Consider the following 15,996-nt stretch of genomic DNA (forward strand, 5'->3'; position numbering starts at 1 on the left):
ATGGTCTAGGTACACACACTGAAGTGGCTTGTCTGACACTAAGAGGGATGTCTGCGGAGGGCGTTTGATATTAGAGCCCTTAATATGCTGGCAAATGTCACAGCAAAGGACATACTGCTTAGTTCGTCTGCATAGACCAGGCCACCAGTATTGTTGCTGTAGAATTGTTATCGTGGCCTGTATACCAGCATGTGCAGAAGCGACACCCTCATGTGCGGCTGTAATCAGCTCTAATCTCTGGTCTTCATTGGGGATCAACCCCAGGAATTGTTGTATAAGCAACATTCTGTGCACTGATATGGTAAGTATAGTTTGTAGGGTAACCTTTCGGAAGGGTCTTGCCTGCAGCCAAAGCCTTAATGGCAATCAATATTTAATTATCCAATCTCGTCCGTGAACGAGTCACAGCAGCCACAGAAGCCGTAGCTACTGATGCTTTGGCCGCTTCATCAGCCAATGTATTACTGGCAACGTGTATTCCTACATGTTGGTGTCCTAATGTATGAACTACGTGGACACATGGTAGCTTATCCTTAAGATCAGCCACTCTCCCCCACAACATTTTGTGTTTAATGGTGTTCCCTTTAGAATCCCTAAACCCGTTCAGTTTCCAATGATTGAAATATTCATTGTATGACTGGACGCAGTAATATGAATCACAGACTATCAAAGTCTGGCTTCCTGCCTTAGTATGTTCGAGTGCTAGAATAAGAGCTTTAAGCTCAGCCAACTGGGTTGTGCAATCCCCTAAGGTTTGCGTGTAGGTATTATGAGAGTGGAAAACTCCATCTTCCATCACTCCGCACACGGCTGCGCAAGCTGCCGAGTATTGATGTTTAGTACCTACAGCCGGTTGTGCTGATCCATCAGTATAAATGATAGTATTATAAATGTCTAGTGGCAAGATATTTAGAAGAGCGGGGTACTCCTGTTCATACTGGAGAAATTCTTGTGTCTGAAGCCTTGGATCGAATACATAATCGACATCAGTGGCGGTCAGAGACGTTGCCCATTGAATCCAGCGTGGATGTAATGCCTTAGCGTTCGGAACGCTCGCTTTAGTGACAGCCTCTAAGGCCGGCACCGGGGAGACAACAATAATGCGTTTCCCCTGGGCAAGTGGCCTCTCTTTTATGACGGCCATCTGAACTGCTGTCAGAATCTTTTCTGTAGGTGCAAAACGTTTTTCAGCATTTGAATATAAATGTGATTTATATTCTATCGGCACTGTGTCATCCTCATTAAAGGTGACATAAGTAAATCCAAGGGCACCAGCAATTATTCTGATGACCAAATTTGTCTTATTGTCACGTGTGTGTAAGTGTTTCGCTTCTAGCATGTCCCGTTGCATGTTTCTAAGGATGTGTGTGTGTTCAATCGTCCATCGCCTGCTAGAAAAATTGGGCTGAATTAAGTCATAAAGTGGCTTGATGCGTTCTGCATAATCTGGAATGTATGGTGTGCCAAAATTGAAGAAACCCTGTAATGACTGTAATTTCTTAAGTGTGTTCGGAGGCTGTAGTTGAGCACACTTTTCTAGGAAGTGCAGGGCCAGGCTCTTCCCCTCGTTCGATAGCTCATATCCCAGGAACAATACACTAAGAAAGGCTATCTTGCTTTTCTTAAAATTAAACTTATAACCGAGGTCTGCAAATCCCCAAATTATCCGATCGACCCTCGCAAGATGAATGTCGAGGGCGTTGTCAGTGAGATAGATATCATCCACATAGGACAATGCATCGGAATCAAGCCCGTGCAAAATTGATGTTACACGGGCTGAAAACAGGCCTGGGCTATTCTTATAGCCTTGAGGTAAACAACAAAAGCGTTTCTGAGAGCCAAATTAAAATGCACTTAGGTCCCTACTTTCATGTGCTAAATTCTGGCAGAAAAATCCATTAGATATATCCAATGTAGTTTTATATTTTTTACGCACTATATTGTTTATCAGTGCTGTGCTGTGTGAATTTTATATAGCATAAGTGCGTGTATGACTATTTAAGTGTCTGTAATCAACCACTATTCTATATGAATGATCCGGCTTCGCAACGGGGAATAATGGGTTATTAATCGCAGATGAACAGGGCTCAATTGCTCCCTGGTACTTAAGTTGCGATAGTATCTCCTTCACCGGAGCTTCTACTTCATGTTTAACAGGGTATTGCGGCTGCGGTTGGGGTGTAGACCTAACGGGAATAACATGACAAGGAGAGTCCTTGTCCCAACCTACATGATTACGGTATAGTGCAGGTGCCTGCGCTAAAGCCCATTCAGCAGCATAGGCTTCTTTGGCTGCTTCTGGAACAAGATCGGAGAAAGAAGGCAAAATGACATCTTCCCCATGCGGGAGCTTGCGGACGTGTTCAGGTGGACAGTCCCTCTCGGCCAACAGGATATCACTAGTAAGTTCATCCCAAAATATTACACTCATAATCCGTTCCACGTCTCCCTCTATCGGAATTGTTAAATCATAAACCCGTACAGTGGGAGAACGCGGCCATCAGCTGTCTCAACCACGATGTAATCGCTAGTTGCTGTCGCATCCAGATGATTTTTCAGACTTTGCCGACATATCGTGACCTCTGCCGCGCTGTCCAACAGAGTCACGGCCCACTTCTTGTTCCTAAACAGTGTTCTCAAGACTACTGGCATTTTTAACTGTCAGTGCTGCCACCTTCTTCTTTTTAAACTGCGGTTTTTGTTGATGAGTCTTTTCTTCTTTTTTAATGGCAGACTGTGGTGAGTCTTTTTTTTCTTTCACGTATTCCGGACGTCGATCTTGACGGCCCCCTCTCTCGCTACGTTTATCCGGTGCGTCCTGAAAGGAACGAGAGGGACGTGAATCAGTATATCTGTCTGGAGTTCTAATGTGCTCCCTATTTCTGAGATTATACCTCCTTTCGGAGTACTCCGGATGTGGAGAATCAGCTCTCTTATTTCTTCTTTCTTTTAAATCTTTTTGTTTGTCCCAGTGCTTCTTAGAGCCCTCTTGTGCCTGCTTCGTACCCTCCTTATGGGCGGTACTTTGTAACTCCAATTTTTTAGGTTTGGCTCCCAAACTATCCCGTCCTATACTAGTATAGGTGTCGGAAATTATTTTCGGTAGCTGTCTCTCTTGTTCCACATGTGGAGTTTCCCGGAGACGCTGGCGTATTGCCAGTGCCACCGCTTCCCCTTTAATATTACTCAGTATTATCGAGGAGACGGCGTCAAAGTTACACATCAATTTCATCCCCAGATCCAGGGCCGGTGCAGCCCCATGTTCATTTTGTATTTGTTTTAACACTTCCGGTAAATTGGCAAGTGTCGGGGTACCATGTGTGGTAGTATATATGTCAGCGAAGACTGTACCCCATGTGGCACAGTCATCCACCGAGGGAACCATCCCAAACGGCAAGCACATAGTGAGCAATCTATGTTTTTCCTGTGGTCCTGTATGGGGAAACACAGCTTCCAGCTGATTAGTTTTCTGGGCTATCCAGAACGGTATTTTTTCCCGCTCCGTGGGTACTTTTCCCATAATAGTATGCACTGTTTGTGGATTAATCCCAGTAGCCAATTGATAACCCCCAGCTACTGGCGGTGCTGGACGCGCTGGTGTTGTGTTCAATGTTCGCATTACGAACTGAACCAATCGTCTACATAATGCCACTAATTCATTATACAAAACTCGTAAATCTGCTATCGGCATATTCTGTATGCCTGGGTGAGGTGTATATGTGGCAAACATAGGCCATGTAGGTCCCTCATTACTTAAAGGACCTAGCCTCACTCTTCGTAGTACATGTGGTAGGGGCCTTCAAACTAGTTTTGATGCTCTTGGTATGTGAGCTAAATTTCATGATACTGGTATGCTTCGTACCGTACAGGTACGTTCGCAACTTCATATGTGTGAAATGCGTGAGTTCTTTGGTCGACCTCAGGAAAGGTGACCCAACAGTAAAACGTTTCTGTTTGGTATGCTTCAATTGCCTATATTATCGGAGTAACATCCCCGCCCTCTTCTGTAAGGCCATGCGCCAATAAATGTTGTGTTAGTGCATGTCTAGCATTTGCAAGAATATCTATGGTATTAGCCATAGTTGTTTAGGGAAACGGAACACCAGATGGGGGAAGTATTTTCCTTTTTATGAGTTCGAGCTCGAACAACCTACAGCTTAATTAGGTGTTAGCTTTTCAGCTGAGGAGGATTCTCCCAAAGACCACGGACGTCTCCGTATAATGGTACTTAGGGTACCTGTTGTCTGTGAGACAGTGATAGTCAGGGTATCCGTAAATTAGTGCCGAAACACCATCGTTGGGCGCCATGTCGTTGTTTGGACTCTTGCTCTGAGCAAAACTGCTGGTTTAGGGATAACAGTACTTTTGTTTGTAGGCGACTGAGTCTTTCCTACCACAAGTCGCAACTGTTGTCCCAACCTTACCGGCTTACTAGCAGCACCTCACCAGAAACACAACAGTAAAAAGGTGATTTATGGCAGTCGCTTACGCATGGACTCAAAGTAAGATATCTCAGGCTATGTCGTGGTTAAAAGGAGATTACCCTTTTGTCACAGATATATTATGTCTCATATGAACAAAGGCAATAACACAGATACAGTGAAGTTATAATAGTTTTTATTTAACATAACTGCAATTTGCGATAAGTTACATGAACTGCAATGATTAGGTAAATGAATATAGCAAGTAACAGTATTGTGAAGAAGAGAGTCATTGTTATGAAGACCACCACCATTTTGTAATACATGAAAGAAATATATAAGATGGAATATGCCCTATTACCCTAATGTGAATAGGCCTAACCTCCTACCTAAAGGAGAGCTGGGTTTGCTAAACCTAATCCGCCAAAGCCGTGTCAATGAGAGGAGCCCCCAACCCTCGTTACCTTGGAATGAGGTCTCTATCTCAGACTCCGTAGGGACACGAAGACTAGGTCAGCGTCAAGATGACTGCAGCATCGGTATCAGCGATGGTGCGATGCCCTCTGGTCGGAATCCCTCTGATTATCTGTCTAAAGTGTGATGTATTTATACAGATCTACAAGGTCCCCTGACGTAGGTGTATTCCAAAACAATAGATAACAGGCATGCTTGGGACGGCAATTAATATCAACAATCCCTCAAAAGTATAGAGAGGGAAAATCACTAAGTGTGAACACCTACTGTTTGTTTGTCTTTTGTGCTTGATCTTGACGCCTTGGCGCGGTGACACTGATAATAAAACTCATAACAAGTGGCCTAACTATAAACAAGGCAGCCATCTTAGAAGAAATAAATAATGAAATGGGCTAAGACAGAGCAAGCTAAGTAGGTTAAAAGTCACTAGGTGACGGGGGTGATTGTGCGACGAAACAACGACTTCAAAAACAACTACTACCTTAACAACGAGGTCGGAACACCGACCTCGTTGCTACTACTAATGATTTTACCACGAATGCCTTAACAACGATATTCCGTTGAAAAGGCATTCCTGATAAAAGCATTAGTAATAGGCACCATTCACCCTACATCCCTCACCCCACCCCCCCAACCCCACCCCAAAACCCCCTAACCCCCCACCCACTCCCCAAAAAAACAAAAACGCCCCACCCCACCCCAAAACCTAAAACCCCCTGCCCCCCACCCACTCCCCAAAACCAAAAACGCCCCACCCCCCCAACCCCACTCCAAAACCTAAAACCCCCTGACCCCCACCCCCTCCCCAAAACCAAAAACGCCCAACCCCACCCCAAAACCTAAAACCCCCTGACCCCCAACCCCCTCCCCAAAACCTAAACCCACCACTTACCTTCGCCAACTCCCTTCTCTGTACCTTAACCACGCATGTTCGTTGTTCAGAACATACATAGTTAAGGCACAAAAAAACTGAGTCGTGGTTAAAAAAAGCGTTGTTGCGCTTTCGTTAACCACGACTTTCGGAAAAAAAAGTAATAAAAAAGGATGTTTCCCATTAAAACGAACTAGGATTCACTACAGGATGCTGCTATTCCTCAAGATATAAGCGTCATGCACAGAGCCAGGGAATGTGGCATTCACATGGGAGATGTACTGGTTCGCCAAACACACCATCTGCACATTCATCGAGTGATAGCTTTTTCTATTCCTGTAAATCTGTTCATTTCTCCGGGGGGGGGACAAATGCCACATGTGTACCACCAATGGCACCAATAATGTTGGGGATATGTCCCAGGGCCTAGAAGTCAGCTTTCAGTGTGGCCAAATCATCCACCTAGGGGAACACGATGTAGCTGCGCATGTGTTTCAGCAGGGCAGACAACACACTGAACAACATGCTGGAGAACATTGGCTGAGACATTCCTGATGCCATGGCCACTGTAGTTTGAAAGGAACCACTTGCCAGGAAATGCAGCACTGACAGAACCTGCACTAGAGGGGGTATTCCTGTGGGCTGGCGGATAGCTGACATCAGGTCTGGCTCCAATTAGACACACAGTTCTTGAATTGTGGCACAATGAAGTCTGTATGTGATGATAATGTGTCTGTCCTGCATTGTCGATAGGTCCACCAGGGGTCTGTACACCGGAGGATGCCGCCACCTCATCATCTGCCTCAGCGGTTGTAGCCTATGGAGGAGAACGGTGAGCAGAAGGTCATATTTCCACATAGAATGCACAACTGTTGCTGAATTTAGGTTACGCAACCAGTATGTAAAGTCGAGAGTCAGTTGATGGACCAACGTCTGCTGTGACGCCGTTAGGTGCCATGCCATGTGCCCCCCTGAAATGGTGGCTGCCTGACCTGTGAGGAGGGACAAGTGGAAATTAGGTAAGTGCGCTGGCATTGTGCACCGTCGCAGTAGGAGGTTGATGACCGCTGTGCAGATTTGCATTGGTTATTATTGGGCCCTATGGGTTCCAGGAGCCAATGGTGATGTACGCCGGCGGTGACGGTACACACTGCCACAGACGTCATCGCCATTTTCTAACTATTCACTCACTTGCTACCTGACCATCAACAGGAGAGGACCTACACTACAAGTGCTGCTGTGACGTGAGTCTGGAAGTGACAGTGGCTACCGTGTCTGGGGAAATGGCCCCTACCTTCACTGTGGAGGAGTTGGAGACACTGGTGGATGGGGTCCTACCACAGTACATGTTACTCTACGGTCCTCCAAACAAAGAGGTGAGTACAATGTGAGCATGATGTGTGGGTAATGCATGTTTGGAATGGTGTGGATATAAGCCACATGTTAGGGGGTGCTGATGCGTCCTGCCTGAGTGCTGCATGAGAGGTGGTCAGTGTATGGGCGTCAGGGCATGGGTGGGAACTGGGGAGCAATGAGTATACCGGTCCGGACGGGTGAGTAATTTCCTTTTCTGCTGTATTTACCCTCTAGGTCAGCGCCCACCAGAAAAAGGTTATTTGGCGTGCGGACCCTGGGGGTCTACCACAGGCGGAGCACTTACTGCCGCAAGAGATGGGTGGACCTGCGCCGCTGGACCGAGAAAACGGCGGCGGCCCAGCTAGGGCTGGCCTCCCAACGTGAAAGGGGTGCCCATTGCACCTTGACCCCCCGGTGTTCCTCATCCTGGCGATGACCTATCTGGATTTGGATTGGCACTTGAGGGCATCACAGCAGCCACAAGGGGGTGAGTACAGATTCTGAATCCTGACTTTGCGCGCTTTAGGAGCTAGCTGGGTGGGGGATGTGGGCTGGGGTGCCTCTAGGCTAGGGCGAACTTGGTAGGGTAGGTCCCTTGTGTGCAGCCTCTGAAGCACTCCAAACCAAATGGTGTTAGTGGGCATTTTCTACTCGGCAGGGTCCTGTGGGTGTCAGGTGTGCAGATGCTGGCCTTAGCCATTGTACCTCATGGGCTTGTGACTACCTTAGTGACTGGTTGGGCATGGCCTAGTGCAGAGGGCAGCTCCCTGTGTTTTGTATACGCCAATGGTAGTGTTGTTGCTGGCATTGACCAAGTGTATCCTCTGTCTCTCTCCCCCCTTTTTGTTTTGTCACCCTGTCCTTGTGTGCATTAGCATCACCTGGCTGAAGAGCAGAGGCACTGGTGACAGAGGGAGCTGCATCCCACATGGCCCATGAGGCCAAATCCACAGAGGGTGAAGGCACCAGTGGGATGGAGGGCGAGGGGAGCACCACGACGGGGACAGGTGGGGAGACCAGTGATAGAGACTCCTCCTCCGATGGAAGCTCCCTTGTGGTGGCAGACACCTCTGTGCCCACCCTAACAACAGGTACAGCCACCACCCCCCCTACCAGCACTGCCCTCCCAGCAGCCCCTCAACCTGTTTCCTGTGCCCGCACACCCAGGAGGGTGAGCATCTCCTTCGCCCCAGGCACCTCAGGCCCTGCCCCAGTCAGCCCTGCTGCCCTCAGTGAGGAGGCTATTGACCTCCTGAGATCCCTCACTGTTGGGCAGTCAACCATTCTGAATGCCATCCAGGGTGTCAAGAGGCATTTGCAACAAACAAATGCATAACTGCAGGGCATTCATTCTGGCGTGGCGGCCGACAGAGAGCATTCCAGGCTCTGGCCTCAGCACTGATGGCAGCCATTGTCCCTGTGTCTAGCCTTCCCCCTCCAACTTCCTCTACCCAGTCCCAATCCCCTCAACCCCAGCCTATGCCAAGCATCTTCAGACTAACAATCACCCAAATCAACACACAGAAGTAGCTCAGGCAAACACAAGCACCACACTTCATCTCACAGGCATTCACACAAGCACCATCCCCATGCAGACACAGTAACATCCACTGCCTCCACTGTGTCCCCCTCCTCCTCCTCGTCCACCCCCTCTCAGTATTGTCTCCACTCACACCTGCATGCACTACATCCTCATCCACTATGTCCATCACCAGCACGCCTATCACAACACACCCCTCACAAGCAGTCACCACCCCCACAACCATGCACACGTCCCCTGTGTCCTCTTTCAGTGTGTCTGTGACCCCTCCTCCCAAAGTACACAAACGCAAGCACCCACCCACCGAACAGCCATCCACCTCACAACAGCATCCAGCCCATCCACCTTCACCCAAACTCAGCAGACGTACACCTCCTACAACCACTGCCACTTCCTCCACTCCCAAATCCTCTCCATCCTCCCGTCACAGTGTGTCTAAAAAACTTTTCCTTGCAAACTTTGACCTCTTCCCTACGACTTCCCCGTCCTTCCTCTCAGGCCAGGGTGTCAAGTTCCCAGGCCAGCACCTCAGCCACCAAGTCGGCGTTCGCTGTGGTACCAGCAAGTCCCAGGGGGTTAAAGGGGGAACCCATCAGGGCTGCCAGTGTGCCACCGACCCCTGCAAAGGACCAACCCATTCCACCACCTGCCAAGGTGAAGAAGGTGCCAGTATGCAGCACGGCCAAGAAGTACGACCCACCCAGCAAGGCCTCCTCGAAAACTGCATCTGCCAGTGTCAAGGTCCCAGCAGCGTCTGCCAAGGTGGGGAAGGGGAAGAAAACCCAAGGCAAGGCCTAAGCCTACAGGTGAGGGACTGATACCCACCATCAGTACCGACAGCCCAGCGACCTATACCGGGGGAAAGCACCGCCACAGGTACCGCCACCTGCACTGCCATGTGCACCGCCACCTGCACCGCCCCCTACACCGCCATGTGCACCACCACTGCCACAACAACAGTCAGCAGCATCATCCCCAGTGGGTAGCCATCCGAGGCTGCAGGTGACTGCCTGGTGTCTCCCTCCACTACTACCAGCACCTGCAACATGGCCAGCACGGGCGGCATCTCTGACGCAGACTCCACCGCAAGCACCGCCACCTGCACCACCATCTGCACCACCACATGCCCAGCCAGTGCTACTACATCTGTCATGAGCAGCATCCCCAGTGGGCAGCCATCCGGGGATACAGGAGGCAGCCTGGACCCTCCACCCACCACTTGAAGCACCCACACCAGCACCGGTACTACCAGTAAAGTCACCGCAGGATGGAGTCTGGCTCTGCCTCCATGGAGTATCATGCTACCGGTTCCCTGCACATCTCGTGCCTCAGACACCCAGGTGAGGGAATGGGAACTGCCACACCCCAGGTGCTGCATCACTGGGCACAAGGCCCCCTCCAGAACCAGTGGAAATATACATCCACTATCATTTTCCTTGGCAGGATGAAGCAGACTGGGTACAAGGCCCCCTCCAGAACCAGTGGAGATATGCATCCACTATCACTCTGGTCTTCGCCGCTGCCTTCTTTGGTGACCCTGGTGTATTAGCAGATACACCAGCATCGGCAGGGCCTGTAGTTCGGGCTGCATGGCGTTCTGGTTCTTCGTTGAGTGTCGAAAGGTGAGTGGTTCCCCTTCTGGCTACTGTTTCTGCCGTGGTTTTGATGGCATTCGTACCACCCCGGAAAAGCTGGTGGATTGGTTGGTTGTGATAGGGTGAGCAGTACATTGTCTTCCGCCTGTCTGTTGGCGGTGACTGTTGTGGTGTTTGTTGCTACCGCCGTGGCAGTCGGAGTGTTAAAGTGGCTGTCTGTGTTGTCGGTTTCCACCGTGGTCGTGATCCCATTTTTTTTACCGCCGGCCTCTTGGCGGTATTACCGCAGCTTTATCACCGACCGCCAGTGTTGTAATGAGGGCCAAAGTGTCTTTAGTCTTTTTAAAAGCAATAAATGTCTCTTTTAAGCACCTGGTTTGTGTGCAAAATCTCCACAAAGAACGACAGAGGAGGAGATGTGTGGAAACAAAGGGGTGTGCGTCAATTCGGTGGGCGTTGTGTCACAATTTCTACCACATGGCAGGCCCTGCGTCGATTCTTCTCTGGAAGTCGGGCTGCATCGTTCCGGCTCAGCTGTGCTTTGATCCGGTGGGCCATGCGTCGAATTTCCCGTTGCTACGCTTGCACTGCATCGATCTTCTCGATACGAAGTCGGGCTGTGTTGTTCCGATTCGGTGTGTGGTGAATTTTTCTCCAAGGTGCAGGCTGTGCGTCATTTCTGGCAGGCTATGGGGGTCATTCTGACCCTGGCGGCCGGTGACCGCTAGGGTCACCGACCACGGGAGCACCGCCAACAGGCTGGCGGTGCTCCCGAGGGCATTCTGACCGCGGCGGTTCAGCCGCGGTCAGAAAGGGTAAACCGGCGGTCTCCCGCCGGTTTACCGCTGCCCCATTGAATCCTCCATGGCGGCGGAGCGCCCTCCGCCGCCATGGGGATTCAGACACCCCCTACCGCCATCCTGTTCATGGCGGGAAACCTGCCATGAACAGGATGGCGGTAGGGGGTGCCGCGGGGCCCCTGGGGGCCCCTGCAGTGCCCATGCCAATGGCATGGGCACTGCAGGGGCCCCCGTAAGAGGGCCCCGCAAAGTATTTCAGTGTCTGCTTTGCAGACACTGAAATACGCGACGGGTGCAACTGCACCCGTCGCACCCCTGCAACTACGCCGGCTCAATTCTGAGCCGCCGTCCTCGTTGCAGGGGCATTTCTGCTGGGCCGGCGGGCGCTCTTTCGGAGAGCGCCCGCCGGCCCAGCGGAAATGTTTAAATGGCCGCCGCGGTCTTTTGACCGCGGTGCGGTCATTTCACGGCGGTACCTTGGCGGACGGCCTCCGCCAAGGTTAAAATCACCCCCTATGTGTTGAGTTTCGCCGCACAAGGAGTCCTTTTTGTAGCGATGAAGTCTTTTTGGTCCTGAGACTTCAGGGAACAGGAGGCAAGCTCTAGCCAAGCCCTTGGAGAGCACTTCTCACCATAGCCAGAGAGCAGAAAGGCAGCAGGGCAACTGCAAGGCAGCAGTGCTTCACAGAAAGCAGACAGGTGAGTCCTGTGGGCAGCCAAGCAGGTCTTCTTGGCAGGATGCACGTTCGGGTTCTCTTCTCCAGGAAGTATCTGAGTTGGTAGGGGCAGAGGCCCTGTTTAAACACCTGACTGTGCCTTTGAAGTGGGGGGAACTTCAAAGAGTGGCTTAGAAGTGCACAAGTTCCCCTTTCAATTCAATCCGGTCTGCCAGGGTCCTAGTAGGGGGTGTGGCAGTCCTTTGTGTGAGGGCAGGTAACTGTCTTTTGACATGTAATTGTCAGGCCCTCCACCCTCCCAGCCCAGGAAGACCCATTCAAAATGCAGATTTATGCAAGTGAGGCTGAGTTCCTGTGTGTGGGATGTGTCTGAGTGAATGCACAAGGGAGCTGTCAACTAAACCCAGCCAGACGTGGATTGGAAGGCACAGAAGGATTTAAGTGTAGAGAATGCTCACTTTCTAAAAGTAGCATTTCTAAAATAGTAATATAAAATCCAATTTCACCATTAAGCAGGATTTTGTATCACCATTCTAGCCATACTAAATATGACCTGGCTACTCCTTTCAGATCAGGATCTACCACTCAAACAGTATATGAGGGTAGCCCCAATGCTATCCTATGAAAGGAGCAGGCCTCACAGCAGTGTAAAAACGCATTTAGGAGTTTTACACTACCAGGACATATAGAACACACATGTTCATGTCCTGTCTTTTACCTACATAGCACCCTGTCCTATGGGCTACCTAGGGCCTACCTTAGGGGTGGCTTATATGTAGAAAAAGAGGAGTTTAAGGCTTGGCAAGTACTTTTAAATGTCAAGTCGAAGTGGAAGTGAAACTTCACACATAGACACTGCAGAGGCAGGCCTGAAGCATGATTATGGGGCTACTTATGTGGGCGGCATAACCTGTGCTGTAGCCCACTAGTAGCATTTAACTCACAGGCCGTGGGCACATGTTGTGAACTTGACTAGGGACTTACAAGTAAATTAAATAAGCCAATTGGGTATGAGCCAATGTCAACGTGTTTTAAGGAGAGACCACATGCACTTTAGCACTGATTAGCAGTGGTAAAGTGTGCAGAGTCTTAGAGCCAGCAAAAATGAGGTTAGAAAAAGAGAGTGGGTAAGGCAAAAAGTTTGGGGGTGACCCTGCAGTAAGGCCATTTCCACCAGCTCTGATTTCTCAACGTGAAACAAGCTCCTGGTTCTAAAAATCAGCATGGCCAGCGTGACTTGCTACTCGTAGAAATCCACGGAATCTCATGGAGGTTTTTCTCACTCAGTGGCAAGTTATGCCCTCCCTTAATAAAACACTAAAATAACAATAAAAACAGTTAATTATATATATATATCTCCTTGAGAAAAGTGCAAAGTTTGTGAAATGTTTTTATTTCTCTTAACACTTTAAATGTTGCTACATTTTACAGTACACAACAAATTGATGAAACGTTAAACATAAACTGCCTAATCATAGAATTTTGTGCAGTAAGGATGGCGGAAATCCAGCTGTGGCCATGCCGGCAGATGGCAGTAAGGTGGCGCTGCTGCCAGCAGCAGCGACATACCAGTAGTCCGCCGCCAGCTGTATTATGAGAATTAATACGGACTGGCGGTGTTCTGCTGGCAGAGGTTGCTGCTGGCAGCAGTGCCCTGTCCCGTCTCCTGCCGAAAGACCCCCTGGACACAAGTAAGTGGGAACTCCGACAGGGGAGGGGGTGGTGGGTGTTGTGTGTGTGTGTGTATGTCTGTGTGTGTGTATGCAGGTGTGTGTTGCGTGTTGTAAGTGTGCATGTTTGGAGGTGTGTATGTTGAGTTGTGTGAATGCGTGTCTGTGTGTATGTATGTAAGTGTGTGTGGATGTGTGTGTGAATGGATGTATGCATGAGTGGATGAATGTGGGAATGGGTGTGTGTATGGGTGTGTGCGTGTGTGAAGGGAGGGGTGTGTATGAAGGGGGGTCTGGAGACAAAGGGGGGTGGGGGGAACCTGTGTAGGGGGAGGAGGGTGGAGGATACCCCTATCAGGGATTCCCTGTCACTGATAGAGCCTACCACCATGGTTTTTGTGGCGGTACGGAAGCCATGAAAACCATGGCGATAGGCAGGGTTATAATCCCAGCAGGTGGGCAAGTGAAGGCCGCCAGGCTGGAGATTGATGTCTCCAGCCCGATGGCCGTTACCGCCATGGCGGTCAGTGTGGTACATTGGCGGTTTGGCTTCAGTCAAACCGCCAATGTCATCATATGGGAAAAAGTACCGCCAGTCTGTTGGCAGTACTTTCCTCCATTTTACCGCCAACTGCCGGAGTCATAATGATCCCCTAACTCTCAAATTAATGAACAACAAATTATGGAAAATCTACACGAGTATAGGTTAACATTTTCAAAGGAATTTGTGGGCTTTTCAGAAATATCAAAGACTTTTGTAGTAAATATGAACTGGCAAACATTTAGCAAAGGGTGGAGTTGGAAAAGCAGCATACTTGTTGGACACATATTACAAGTTAAGTCCGATGAAGTGTTTCTTTGCAGAGAAGCTCCACAGGTAAACAATGCTAAGCTTCAAGCATTGCTGTAAAAAAGAAAATAAATTAACTGCTCTAATTGTATGAACTACTTAAAAAACAGGGAGGTCCATGATTTTTTGGGCCCTCATTACGACTTTGGTGGTTTTTGGGCTGGACCGCCAGGTGAAAACCTACCACCAGGCCGCCAGTGGTGGCAGTAGAGTGACCGCCATATTATAAGGCCGAAAGCGAAATCCAATGTAAAACAGGCCATCATCCAACATGAGCGGCTGACCGGCGGCGAAAGAGTGACTGTCTGACCACCAGCACCACCACACCGACACCATTCCGACTGCCATAATACAAGGCACTTTTGAACACGGCGGTCTCTGCATGGCAGTGAAGCTGCAGCGGTATGCACCGCAGTGCAACATCCAATAGGATCGCATTGCGTCAATGGGGGTACCCACTCGATGTGGCCTCCAGTGTTGCTCTGTCAGGTAGGTGGGTCGAGTGTAATGGCGGGTGGGAGGGGTTACTGTCATGCAAGTGTGTAGGGTGTGCGTGCATGTGGGGGTGTCTGTATGGGTGTGTGGAGGTGCATGTGGGGATGACAGGAATTAATATTCCTGTCCCTGGGTGCGTAACCGCCAGGGTTTTCATGGCGAAAATCCTGGTGATGTGCAGACTCCTAACACAGATGTGGAAAACAGCCTCACCGCCAGCCTGGAGATGCCTACTGTTGGCTGCAGAGGTCCATCCACAGTGGCAGTTCAGACAGAACCTGGCTATGTTCTGCAGGTGCCTATGCTGATATGGTGGTCTCTCCTCCCTCGGCCACAGTGGTGCAACCGCCACCTCCACTGTGGCAGTCCACAGACCGCCAGACTCATAATGAGTGCCTTGGTTTGCAACAAGAGAAGAGAGATATATAAATTCTACCACACTTGTGGTCTCACATTGCAAAAATATTCAGTTTACTGATTTTTTTAGTACAGTGACAATTTTTCCTTACAATTTGCTCAAAGCACAGGGCCCTTGAAAGAATGCACTGTAGGGGAGCTTATGACATTGAAATTAACAGGTACCTCATTCACTGAGCTTTTAAACTTAACTGCATGAAAAATGTCACATGAAAGCAAAAGTGATATTCCTCCTAAGTGTGCAAAACACAGGGCACATATCAGGAATTAAGTAAAGTGAAATTGTTGAACTGATGTTTATGAAACTTCCATTGAAAGTGATCCATTATCATGACAATGAAATAAAAGAACAGTTTCTTTTTTATGATTGACATACAATCAACAGGGGCAATGATGCACTTGTTTGTAACAAAATATTAAGGATTACCTAAATTGTATCAAATTGTGGTCCCACCTATTAAGTGCAAAAATGGCTCTATTTATGCTTATCTGTTCTACACAAAAAAGAAATGACAGGCATAAATGCATTTACTACCGTATTAGCGTGCTACAACTTTGTACAGGAACACAGTATCAAGCAAAATGCAGTGGCTTTGTCGGGATTCTCCATTTTCCCTGTTGATTTTTCAAGCTGTAGCAACCAAGACTTAAACTGACTGTTACTAATGGAGCTCCTACAGCACAGTAAATACGAGCCACCCAAACCGATAATGTACTTACATCATGATAGGTATCTCTTTAAAGATCTGCTGGAGTATGATTTTGATCTCTACCGAAAGGCACTGCAATTTAAAGGTACACACGTCTAATATTCTTCTTGGCTAGCCTTT

The sequence above is a fragment of the Pleurodeles waltl genome, chromosome 9 (genome assembly GCF_031143425.1).
Source record: "Pleurodeles waltl isolate 20211129_DDA chromosome 9, aPleWal1.hap1.20221129, whole genome shotgun sequence".
NCBI lineage: Eukaryota > Metazoa > Chordata > Amphibia > Caudata > Salamandridae > Pleurodeles > Pleurodeles waltl.